This window comes from Anabrus simplex, chromosome 8 (genome assembly GCF_040414725.1).
Source record: "Anabrus simplex isolate iqAnaSimp1 chromosome 8, ASM4041472v1, whole genome shotgun sequence".
Classification (NCBI taxonomy): domain Eukaryota; kingdom Metazoa; phylum Arthropoda; class Insecta; order Orthoptera; family Tettigoniidae; genus Anabrus; species Anabrus simplex.
Genome location: NC_090272.1, coordinates 35658276 through 35669801, shown reverse-complemented (window position 1 = coordinate 35669801; position 11526 = coordinate 35658276). Strand labels below are relative to the sequence as shown.

The following is an 11526-nucleotide window of genomic DNA, read 5'->3' as shown; positions in this document are numbered from 1 at the left end:
GTATCGAACCCACGACCCCTGTGATCAAAGGCCAGCTCGCTAACCATTTAGCCATAGAACCGGACTCTAGCTCATAAGCACCTGTGTCCACACATTCCTTAGTTTACGTTACAATATAGTTTTGTTGTGTAGGCCTATACATTCATGTAAATACGGCATAATGTACATCAGTTTGTACATTATATCATCATCATCATCTGTTTACCCTCCAGGTTCGGTTTTTCCCTCGGACTTAGCGAGGGATCCCACCTCTACCGCCTCAAGGGCAGTGTCCTGGAGCTTCAGACTCTTGGTCGGGGGATACAACTGGGGAGTATGACCAGTACCTCGCTCAGGCGGCCTCACCTGCTATGCTGAACAGGGGCCTTGTGGAGGGATGGGAAGATTGGAAGGGATAGGCAAGGAAGAGGGAAGGAAGCGGCCGTGGCCTTAAGGTAGGTACCATCCCGGCATTCGCCTGGAGGAGAAGTGGGAAACCACGGAAAACCACTTCCAGGATGGCTGAGGTGGGAATCGAACCCACCTCTACTCAGTTGACCTCCCGAGGCTGAGTGGACCCCGTTCCAGCCCTCGTACCACTTTTCAAATTTCTTGGCAGAGCCGGGAATCGAACCCGGGCCTCCGGGGGTGGCAGCTAATCACGCTAACCACTACACCACAGAGGCGGACTTGTACATTATATCACTGTGCATTATTTGGAAACGGACCCAATACTTCTCCTTGGCCTACCTAAAATATTAAGCATCGTGTTGTTTCCATACACGGCTCGCAGATAACGCTGCCAGCGTCCTCGGCCTCGAGTCCGGACTCGAGTACCTCGAGTTTTACGATCACAGACTCGAGTCTTCGCGAGTCCATTCGCAGCCCATCACTAGTTCCTGTGCACAGTGCATCGATTCCAATCGGCTCGGCTCGGACCAACGCTTCGTCTCTGGGATACTCGGCTAAGTTCGGCTCAACTCCGCCCAACTCAGCTCGGATTTGGAGCGCTACGGAGGAAGTGAGGAAAAAGGAGACAGAGGGAGCGAGTGGGCCAGGCGTGGGGAAAGAGAGAGTAAGCGTTATTGCTCCAAATCGCGCGGGGGGGGGGGGGGGGGGTTCGCACTCAGGTCAAACACGCGAAGTCGTCTTTTGCACCGTGCACAGGGCAAGCACCAGGCGCATGCACCGTGAGAGGCCCTGCTTTAGCTATCATACGAGCATGTTGAAGAAGCTTTCTTCATAGAACAATTAAGACAGAAAATGCCCCTACCAGCCACAAAGGCATATCAGGAACTCTTAGAAGTACTTCAGAACAAGAAAAAATGAGACATGGCTGGAATTCTACTCGACCGAAACAATGACGTCTACAGACTGGAAAGGTGCGGACTACGATCTGCACCACACGCTGACGCGATTCGCAGTGCACAGGTTCCACCATCGCGTATACAAGAAAAAGTGTTTCCACACTCCGGACGAAGTATGGTGTATGTGTGTGTGTGAACAGTGTGATCGGTATCATGCGCTATGGTATATCCCTAACACAACTTTGTAGCGACTAAGTGGCTGTATGTAGAACATTTATGCACGTTGTGCGCTTTTGTCTTATTATTATTATAATAATTATTAATTTATTTGTTGTTAATTTGTTTTGGTGATTTCTCAGAGTGCATGGGTCTTCATCGGTAAGTTACTGTGGAATACCTCACCACTCCTTAACTAGTCATCATCATCATCATCATCATCATCATCATCATCATCATCATCATCATCTGTTTACCCTCCAGGTTCGGTTTTTTCCTCGGACTCAGCGTGGGATCCCACCTCTACCACCTCAAGGGCAGTGTCCTGGAGCTTCAGATTCTCGGTCGGGGGATACAACTGGGGAGTATGACCAGTACCTCGCCCAGGCGGCCTCACCTGCTATGGTGAACAGGGGCCGTGTAGGGGGATGGGAAGATTGGAAGGAATTGGCAAGGATGAGGGAAGGAAGCGGCCGTGGCCTTAAGTTAGGTACCATCCCGGCATTTGCTTGGAGGAGAAGTAGGAAACCACGGAAAACCACTTCCAGGATGGCTGAGGTGGGAATCGAACCCACCTCTACCCAGTTGACCTCGCGAGGCTGAGTGGACCCCGTTCCAGCCCTCGTACCACTCTTCAAATTTCGTGACAGAGCCGGGAATCAAACCCGGGCCTCCGGGGGTGGCAGTTAATCACACTAACCACTACACCACAGAGGTGGACTAAAACTTGCAATTACGTGGGAATTCATCGTGTTTCTAATGGAGTGTTTCAGAATGTTAATTTCTTCCTTGATATTGCATTGTAGTGTTCCCCTCCCTCCGTTTCGCTTGATGGCGTAATTATTTCATTGTTTCGTGAACTTTGATCATTTTTTCTAGCGTGTGGACGCAGTATTTTTCCTTGGTATTGGTTGTTGTTGATACTCAGTGTATGGATGTAAGGATCGCTGTGATTGGTTCTTGAGTTCACAAATTATATCTTAGACCTTGTGATTTTGATTTAGCCTGTTTACGGATCCTTCAAATGTTATACTTGGTGTCTGTTAATTTTGATCTGTGATTGATTTTCGGACTCTGTTCTGGTTGTACTAACTCTCTTATTTCATTGTACCGTTTCATTTGGATTATGCTCAATCTTATGTTTTCCCTCTTGTGCTTATCCCTCCACTTTCAATTAGTATAAATCCTTCACGTTTCTTCACTCTAGATTTGAATTTACATAAAGTATTAATAATTTAAAATTAAATTGTGTATGTTGGTGCTCCTATTTAAATTGTCACAAATCGTTAAATCTGTTTAATTATTCTTAATATTACTTGTACACAAATTTGCTTTCATTTACAAAAGTTATATTCTCACAAAGTAAATTTGACTTCTATATACTGTTTCTAAGATTAATTACAACTTTAATATATAAAATATATAGGTGTTTTATTTAGTAATTTTTTACGGCACTATCCTAGGTATCCCGACCCATTTTTTGGAGGTGTGGGAGTTTGGCACTCTTCCCTAAATGTCTCCTTGTCTCTGGGTAAGTTTATTTCCGTGTTTGAAACATGTTTTACTATTTTGCTTGTTCACGCTGTCCTTCCCCGCTTCTCGCAACCACTACGACGTTTGTTGAGCGTAGCGCCATTGCTGTAATGTGAGGTTATGTTTCAGGCATTAGGCACCATATAACTTTTCTTCTTCTTATTCTTCTTCTTCTTCTTATCTGTTTACCCTCCAGGGTTGGTTTTTCCCTCGGACTCAGCGAGCGATCCCACGTCTACCGCCTCAAGGGCAGTGTCCTGAAACGTGAGCCATTGAGTCGGGGGTTACAACTGAGGAGAATGACTAGTACTTCGCCCAGGCGGCCTCACCTGCTATGTTGAAGTTGCTTTACGTCGCACCGACACAGACAGGTCTTATGGCGACGGTGGGACAGGAAGGAGTGGGAAGGAAGCGGCCGTGGCCTTAATTAGGTACAGCCCCAGCATTTGCCTGATGTGAAAATGGAAAACCACGGAAAATCATCTTCAGGGTTGCCGACAGTGGGGTTTGAACCCACTATCTCCCTAATACTGGATACTGGCCGCAATTAAGCGACTGCAGCTATCGAGCTCGGTCTATGTTGAACAGGGACTTTGGTCGGGGATGGGAAGGTTGGAAGGGATAAGACAAGGAAGAAGGAAGGAAGGAAGGAAGGAAGCGGCCGTGGCCTTAAGTTAGGCGGCGTTTGCCTGGAGGAAAAGTGAGAAACCATAGAAAACCACTTTCAGGATTGCTGAGGTGGGAATCGAACACACTTCTTCTCATTTGACCTCCCGAGGCTGAGTGGACCCCATTCCAGCTCTCGTACCACTTTTCAAATTTCGTGCCTGAGCCGGGTATCGAACACGGGCCTCCGGGGGTGGCAGTGAATTACACTAACCACTACATCATAGAGGCGGACATATAACTTTACACCTGGATAGAGACTGTGGACAGAGGTAATTTTACCGCTCAACTTCAACTCTACAGTCCATCAAACATATACACCAGTGATGCAATGTTATTTTTTAAATAACAGATGACAAAACAGCCCTACACCGAAGGTTCTCCCTCCATCCCATCAACATCCACGCGTACCAACCACGGTTTATTTTACGTGGGCCCTTCCCATTTCATTACCACAGGCTTCAGGAGTACCTCTGGCTCAACCTCAAAGACATTAGCGACCTACTTGCCGACCCATGGCCAGTAGCGAGTGGTATTCCAGTGGTAAAGCGTCTCACACTTTGGTATTCAGTTTCGTATCACTAATGTCACATGATTCAATTTTTAAAAAATGACCTTTGTCGTTCGTAAATTATCTTCTAGAGGTAGTTCAGTAAAATGTCGCCCAGATCCACCAACATCATCCCTTCATGCAATCCATTTTCTCCCCCACACGCGAGTTTTGCAACATTTTCGTTTTTCGAGATAATTTATCATGTTCTTAACCAACAGTGTTGCAACTATTCAGCAGGTTTCACGAATAACTTCAACGTCACTCGATGTCTTCTAATAATATTGACAGGCTAAAACCATTTCAAAATGGCACTGGCGAGACATGCACATAAACCTGGTCTGGCGTGCCAGTAGGACTGGCGAATGAACTGGCGCCAGTGAATCTATGCACATATAAACCCACCATTGTGCATATAATGCTCGACCAAACAGATTCTCTGTTCTGTAATGTACCTAACCATAGCGATAACAACCTCAAAACACTCCTTAAAATCCCAATAGTTCTTAGCGAACTGCTGAGTGAAGTTGTGGCACTTGCACGGAGATGGAACGTGTTGATATTTGCTCGGAACGCCAAACATTTCAGGAAGTTACTAAGCGTGGGTAGTTCGAAATAACAATTGTACCGAGGCCCAAGGAGAGTTCGAATTGAGAAACAGGGGAGGGGATGTCCCAGCCGGTATACAGGTAGAATCCATTGCTTCAGTTGATACCTGGTGACACGTACAGTAGTGTTCCGTCTTGAACTGGTGGTAGTTGTTCCGCAGCTATGGAGACCACCAAGGGGAAGCCTTTGTTGATTTTCAATGCTCGACACGTACAGTCGCTTAAGTGCTGCCATTATCCAGTATTGGGGATATAGTGGGTACGAACCCCAACCCTGAGGATGGTTTTCCTTGGTTTCCCATTTTCACACCAGGCAAATGCTGGGGGCTGTACCTTAATTAAGGCCACGCTCACTTCCTTCCCACTCCTAGTCCCTTCCTGTCCTGTCCCATCGTCGCCATAAGACCTGTCTGTGTCGGTGCGACGTAAAGCAACTTCTAAAATTAAAACGGTCTTCAGTACATTGTGGACTATACTAATGAAGTTCAACCGACTTATTGGCGATGCGTACATTTCAAGAAAAGAAAATGTAAAGGAAGAATAACAAGAAAAATGAATATAGGTTTAGGCGAGGCAAGTCGTATTTGCATTCCGGATGAAGCGGCGAATGAAATGAGAAAAAGGACAGTAATTTTTTTTAAAACGTGCTAGGGTAACAGAAAATATAATTTCAACAATGTATGCCAAAGAGGTAGGCCAGCTCTTCATTCGAGGCTATGTGAAATACTGCACGTGTCTATTAATTCCGGATAATATGAAAATCCAGGCTCTGTTCAAGCGTCACTCTCTGCAAGTGTTCCAATCCCCTGCTGAGTCAGCTGTCAAGACTTCTTCTCACGCCAAGCTTGACACAAGCCCTATGGCGCTCGCTTGGAGATTTACGCGGCCTGTGAGCACAAGAACGAAGTCTTAATTTATACTCCCTGTTTATTACCACGAGTTAGGAGATGATTAACCAGCGACAAAAACTGAGGGGGCACCCGTGTTTGAACCGGGGACTCCTCGATCTGCAGTCGAATGCTCTACCACTGAGCTACACCCCCCAGCGTGACGTCTTGTTCAAGTCTAACTCAACAAGTACCATGTGTAAAGGAGACTGATATGTGGACTGATGTTGTACAGTGCAGGCGAGGTGGCTGGCTGTCGCATGATGCACATTCGAAGAAATTTGATATTAAGGCATTATGAAAATGGAACAATTCTTATTTCTGTTTTGGTATTCAGAACTGCGGCGTGGGCAATAAAGCCACAAGTGAGGCTTCCTCGGTAGTGCGCGCACTTTGCTAATAGCCTACGCTGAGAGCAGTAGAGGCGATTGGAAATTAGACGTACAAGGTGGGGGTGGGGGTCAAATATATATACACAACAAAACCTGCCCTGGGGGGGGGGGGGGCGAGAGTATACACCAACAATGAATAAAAGAAAATAAGCTATAAAATTGTAACAGTTCGCTTTTGTGGTGGAGTGGTTACGTGATAAGCTGCCATATCTGGAGGCCCGGGTTCGATTCCCGGCTCTGCCACGAAATTTGAAAAGTGGCACTATTGTTGGAACGCAGTGCACTCAGCCTCGGGAGGTCAACGGAATAGAGGTGGGTTCTACTCCCACCTCAGCCATCCTCGAAGTTGGTTTCGGACGTTTCCCAATATTGTCCTGCAAATCAAATGCCGGAAATGTCGGTATGGTACATAACATAAGGCCCGGACCGCTTCCTGCCCTATTCCTTCTCTTATATATTTCTATCCCGCCACAAGACCGCTGTCAAACATAGCAGGTGAGTCTGCGTGGGTAAGGTAATTGTCCCCCTTAGTCCTGTGTTAAGTATTCAGTCAGTGAACATACAGAATATTCAGTAAAGAGACGAGGATAACTTTCCTCGATTGTTGTGACCGTAAATCGGTTAGACTTCAATAATGCGGGATGTGGGGGCATAGCTCAGTGGTAGAGCATTCGACTGCAGATCGAGTGGTCCCCGGTTCAAACCCGGGTGTTCCCTAAAGTTTTTGTCCCCTGCTGCTGTGGTAACTAAACACGAGAATACCCGCTGCGCTATCTCTTGCACTGTACGTTAGTGATTAATCGAACAAGGGATGGGGAAAATGATTTAAATACGGATATATACTTATATTACAAAGTACTGAAAACAATTTTCGATAATGGATATCATCATCATCATCATCATCTGTTTACCCTCCAGGGTCGGTTCTTCCCTCGGACACAGCGAGGGATCCCACCAATACCGCCTCAAGGGCAGTGTCCTGGAGCTTCAGACTCTTGGTCGGGGATACAACTGGGGAGAATGACCAGTACCTCGCCCAGACGGCCTCACCTGCTATGCTGAACAGGGGCCTTGTTAAGGGATGGGAAGATTGGAAGGGATAGGCAAGGAAGAGGGAAGGAAGCGGCCGTGGCCTTATGTTAGGTACCATCCCGGCATTCGCCTGGAGGAGAAGCCAGAAACCACGGAAAACACACCTTAAAAGCCCAATAGTTATTAGCGAACTGCTGAACGCAGTTGTTGCACTTGCACAGAGATGGAATGTGCTGACAATTGCACGGAACACCAAACATTTCAGGAAATTACTAAGCGTAGGTAGTTCTGAATAACATTTGCACGGAGGCCCCAGGAGAGTTTGAATACAGAAACAAGGGAGGAAAGGTTCACTTGGTAAAATGTTAGATAGAAGCCTTTAGAATTCTTTGCTACACTTGATACCTGGTGACTACTACAGTAGTGTTCCAACTGGTGGTAGTTGTTTTGTAGCTATGGATCCACCAAGGGGAAGCCTTTGTTGATTTACAATGGACATCAGACCCAGCTCAAAAGATGCAGTCGCCAAAGTGTGGCCAGTATCCAGAATTCTGGAGATTGTGGGTTCGAACCCCACTGACGCCAGCCCTGAAGATGGTTTTCCGTGGTTTGCCATCTTCACACAATTTTTACTCCACTCCTAGCCCCTTCCTGTCCCACCGTCGCCATAAGACCTGTCTGTGTATGTGCGACGATAGCAACTTCTAAAAATAAAATGGACATCAGTACACTGTGGACTATACTAATGAAGTTCAACTGACTTCTTGGCGATGCGTACATTTCAAGAAAAGAAAATGTAAAGGAATAATAACAAGATAATTAATATAGTTTAGGCGAGGCGGTGAATTGTCTAAGCAGAAATATATTAATTTAAAAAACGTGCTAGGGTAACAGAAAATAAAACTTCAACAATATCATACCAAGGAGGTAGGCCAGATCTTCAGTCGAGGCTACGTGAAATACTGCACGTGTCTATTAATTCCGGATGATATGAAAATCCAGGCTCTGTTCAAGCGTCACTCCCTGCAAGTGTTCCAATCCCCTGCTGAGTCAGCTGTCAAGGCTTGTTATCACGCCCATCTAGACACAAGCGTCATGGCACTTGCTTGGGGATTCACGCGGCCTGTGAGCAGAAGAGCGAAGTCTCAAATTATACTCCCTGTGTATTACCACGTGTTAGGAGATGGTTAATTAGGGACATAAACTGAGGGGGCACCCGGGTTTTAACCGGTGACCTCTCGATCTGCAGTCCAATGCTCTACCACTGAGCTATACCCCCACTGTGGCGTCTTGTTCAAGTCTAACTCAACCAGTGTCACGAGCAAAGAAGGAGACTGATATGTGGCCTGATGTTGTGCAGTGCAGGCGAGGCGGCTGGCTGTCGCATGATCCACAACCGGAGAAATTTTTTTAAAGGGTTTATATTTTAAGGCACTGTGAAAATGGAATTCTTTTTTCTTGTTTTCTTCTTCTTTTTAATCTGTTTACCCTCCAGCGTTGCCGTTTTTTCCTCGGGCTCAGCGGCCTTGAAGGGGGATGGGAAGACGACTTCGCTGGGTTGACCAGAGTGCAGACCCCCACTCCTCGATTTGGAGCAATAGCGCTGTCTCTCTCTTTCCCCACGCCTGTCTCACTCGCTCCCTCTGTCTCCCTTTTCATCACTTGCTCCGTAGCGCTCCAAATCCGAGCTGAGTTGGGCCGAGTTGAGCCGAACTTAGCCGAGTAGCCCAGAGACGAAGAGTTGGTCCGAGCCGAGGCGATTGGAACTGATGCACTGTGCACAGGAACTCTGCGCCGCTGTTTACACGCGTGAGATTTTGGGCGTTTGAGAGGCCCTGCTTTAGAGGGAGTGAATTACGATACACATAATAGTCTCCTAAGATATGTTGCTTTGATCAGCGCGATATCTTTGTGATTTGATTTGGTGAGATGTGTCCATATTAATTCTAGTCGAAAAGCCACTATGGGGTCCGCTTCTGTGGTGTAGTGGTTAGCGTGATTAGCTGCCACCCCCGGAGGTCCGACTTCGATTCCCGGCTCTGCCACTACATTTGAAAAGTGGTAAGGGGGCTGGATCGTGGTCTACTCAGCCTCGGGAGGTCAACTGAGTAGAGGTGGGTTCGATTCCCACCTTAGCCAACCTCGAAGTGGTTTTCCGTGGTTTCCCACTTCTCCTCCAGGCAAATGCCGGGATGGTAGCCTACCTAACTCAAGGCCACGGTCGCTTCCTTCCCTCTTCCTTGCCTGTCCCATTCAATCTTCCCATCCATCCACAAGGCCCCTGTTCAGCATAGCAGGTGAGGCCAACTGCTCGAGGTACTGGTTATTCTCCGCAGTTGTATCCCCCGACCCAAAGTCTGAAGCTCCAGGACACTGCTTTTGAGGTGGTAGAGGTGGGATCCCTCGCAGAGTCCGAGGGAAAAGCCGACCCTGGAGGGAAAACATATTACGAAGAAGAATAAGTCACTATGGGCATTATATTGGTGTTGAAGGTCTTTATGGCAGTGGGTACAGAGAGTCTGCGCAGCACTGATGGCCATTATGGCTGCAGTTGCTCTATTCCTGATGTGCTTAGTGTAGGTCGTTGCAGTGGTCTGTAATGTCATTGCGAGATAGTTAAATTACTTTGCTATTTTGATTGGTTCCTGGTTTGGAGTGAAGAACAGTTGGCATTTGGCCGTTATTTTCCCTCTCTTCCTAAATAACCTACGGACTGTCCTTTGTTCATTGATCTCTAGCTTATTCTTCTCTGCCCATAATGTTAGGCGATGCATACATTCCTGTAGTACCTCGAGGTTTGATGAGCCTAGTGCCATGTCGTCTGCGTACGCATAGAAAGTGACCTGATCCTTTAGGTTCCGAAGCAATCGATAACGTCTGATTTTGTAAGATTGAACAGTAGGGGACTGGCTGGGTTCCCCTGCAGAATTCCATTGGTCTGTCGTATCGGGGTCGAGGTTTGGATGTTGTCTTTGATGATGAGCTCGTTTAGTTGTAATATATTGTCCATGATGATCGTTAGATAGTTTTCTTCCCCGATCCTATGTTTAAGCGTATCGCTGATTATCTGGCGGTCCAGTAGGTCGAAGGCCTTCTTATAGTCGATGAATATGACGTGAAGTTCCCTCTGTGATGCCTAAGTGCTTCCTTTATATCACCCATTAAGTTACTTATTGCATGAAGTGTCGATCTGCCTCTCCTAAATCCAAATTGCTCATCCGGTATTTGTCCGATTGTTTCCTTTTCTAATCTGCAGATAGGATTCTAGTGAATACCTTGAACAGCGCGTTCCCCAACGCAATTCCTCTGTAGGAGTCCGGGTGGTCGGGGCTACCTTTACCTTTAAACAAGAGTTTCAGCGTTGCGACCCTCCAGTTGCTCGGTACTTTGCCTATTTCTAAGCACTGTCCATAATTTCCCTAGGTGTGCCAGGGCTTCCTTCAGATGCTCATTAAAGATTTCGTCTGGTTCGGCAAAAGAAGGAAGAAAGAAGAATCAAACTAGTTCCCCCACACTTAAGTTGGTAGACTGTCAACCTTCACGTCTCTCTCAAAATTCCTCAGAGAACACGAAAAATCCTACAGTTTTATAGATTTTGTTTTCACTTATGATTTATACGTTTTCCCCCTCCAGGACCGCTATATCCCCCTACATTTGGTACTATTTATGCCCCGCACCCCTCACCCTGTACTTCTTATTTCAAAAACCCCACTTCTTCTCTCAGTGTATTACCACGCTGAACGCACTACGGAACTGGTGGCTTCATTGTACACACCGCAATTTTAAATATAAAAACAGAAAGAAGTCCGCCTCTGTGGTGTAGCTGCCGACCCCGGTGGCCCGGGATCGATTCCCAGCTCTGCCACGAAATTTGAAATGTGGTACGAGAGCTGGAACGGGGTCCACTCAGCATCGGGAGGTCAACTGAGTAGAGGTGGGTTCGATTCTCCCCTCAGCCATACTGGAAGTGGTTTTCCGTGGTTTCCCACTTCTCCTCCAGACAAATGGCTGCATGGTACCTAACTTAAGGCTACGGCTGCTTCCTTAACTCTTCCTTGTCCATACCTTCAAATCTTCCCACGGAAAACCATTTTCACGGCTGCCGATAGTGGGATTCGGGAGATAGTAGGTTCGAATCCCACTATCGGCAGCTCTGAAAATGGTTTTCCGTGGTTTCCCATTTTCACGCCAGGCAAATGCTGGGGCTGTACCTTAATTAAGGCCACGGCCGCTACCTTCCAACTCCTAGGCCTTTCCTATCCCATCGTCGCCATAAGACCTATCTGTGTCGGTGCGACGTAAAGCCCATAGCAAAAAAAAAATTCTTCCCATCCCCCATCAAGGCCGCTGAGCCCG

General features: G+C 46.9%; 3 non-coding genes across 3 annotated transcripts; 1 reads left to right on the top strand and 2 right to left on the bottom strand.

Moving 5' to 3' along the window:
* Positions 1-5830: 5830 nt before the first annotated feature.
* On the bottom strand, positions 5831-5902 carry TRNAC-GCA (transfer RNA cysteine (anticodon GCA)). Its single transcript has one exon. It is a non-coding gene; the product is annotated as a tRNA-Cys (tRNA).
* An 881-nt stretch (positions 5903-6783) lies between these two features.
* Positions 6784-6855, top strand: TRNAC-GCA (transfer RNA cysteine (anticodon GCA)). The gene has a single exon. It is a non-coding gene; the product is annotated as a tRNA-Cys (tRNA).
* Positions 6856-8377: 1522 nt separating this feature from the next.
* On the bottom strand, positions 8378-8449 carry TRNAC-GCA (transfer RNA cysteine (anticodon GCA)). Its single transcript has one exon. It is a non-coding gene; the product is annotated as a tRNA-Cys (tRNA).
* Between the last annotated feature and the right edge of the window lie 3077 nt (positions 8450-11526).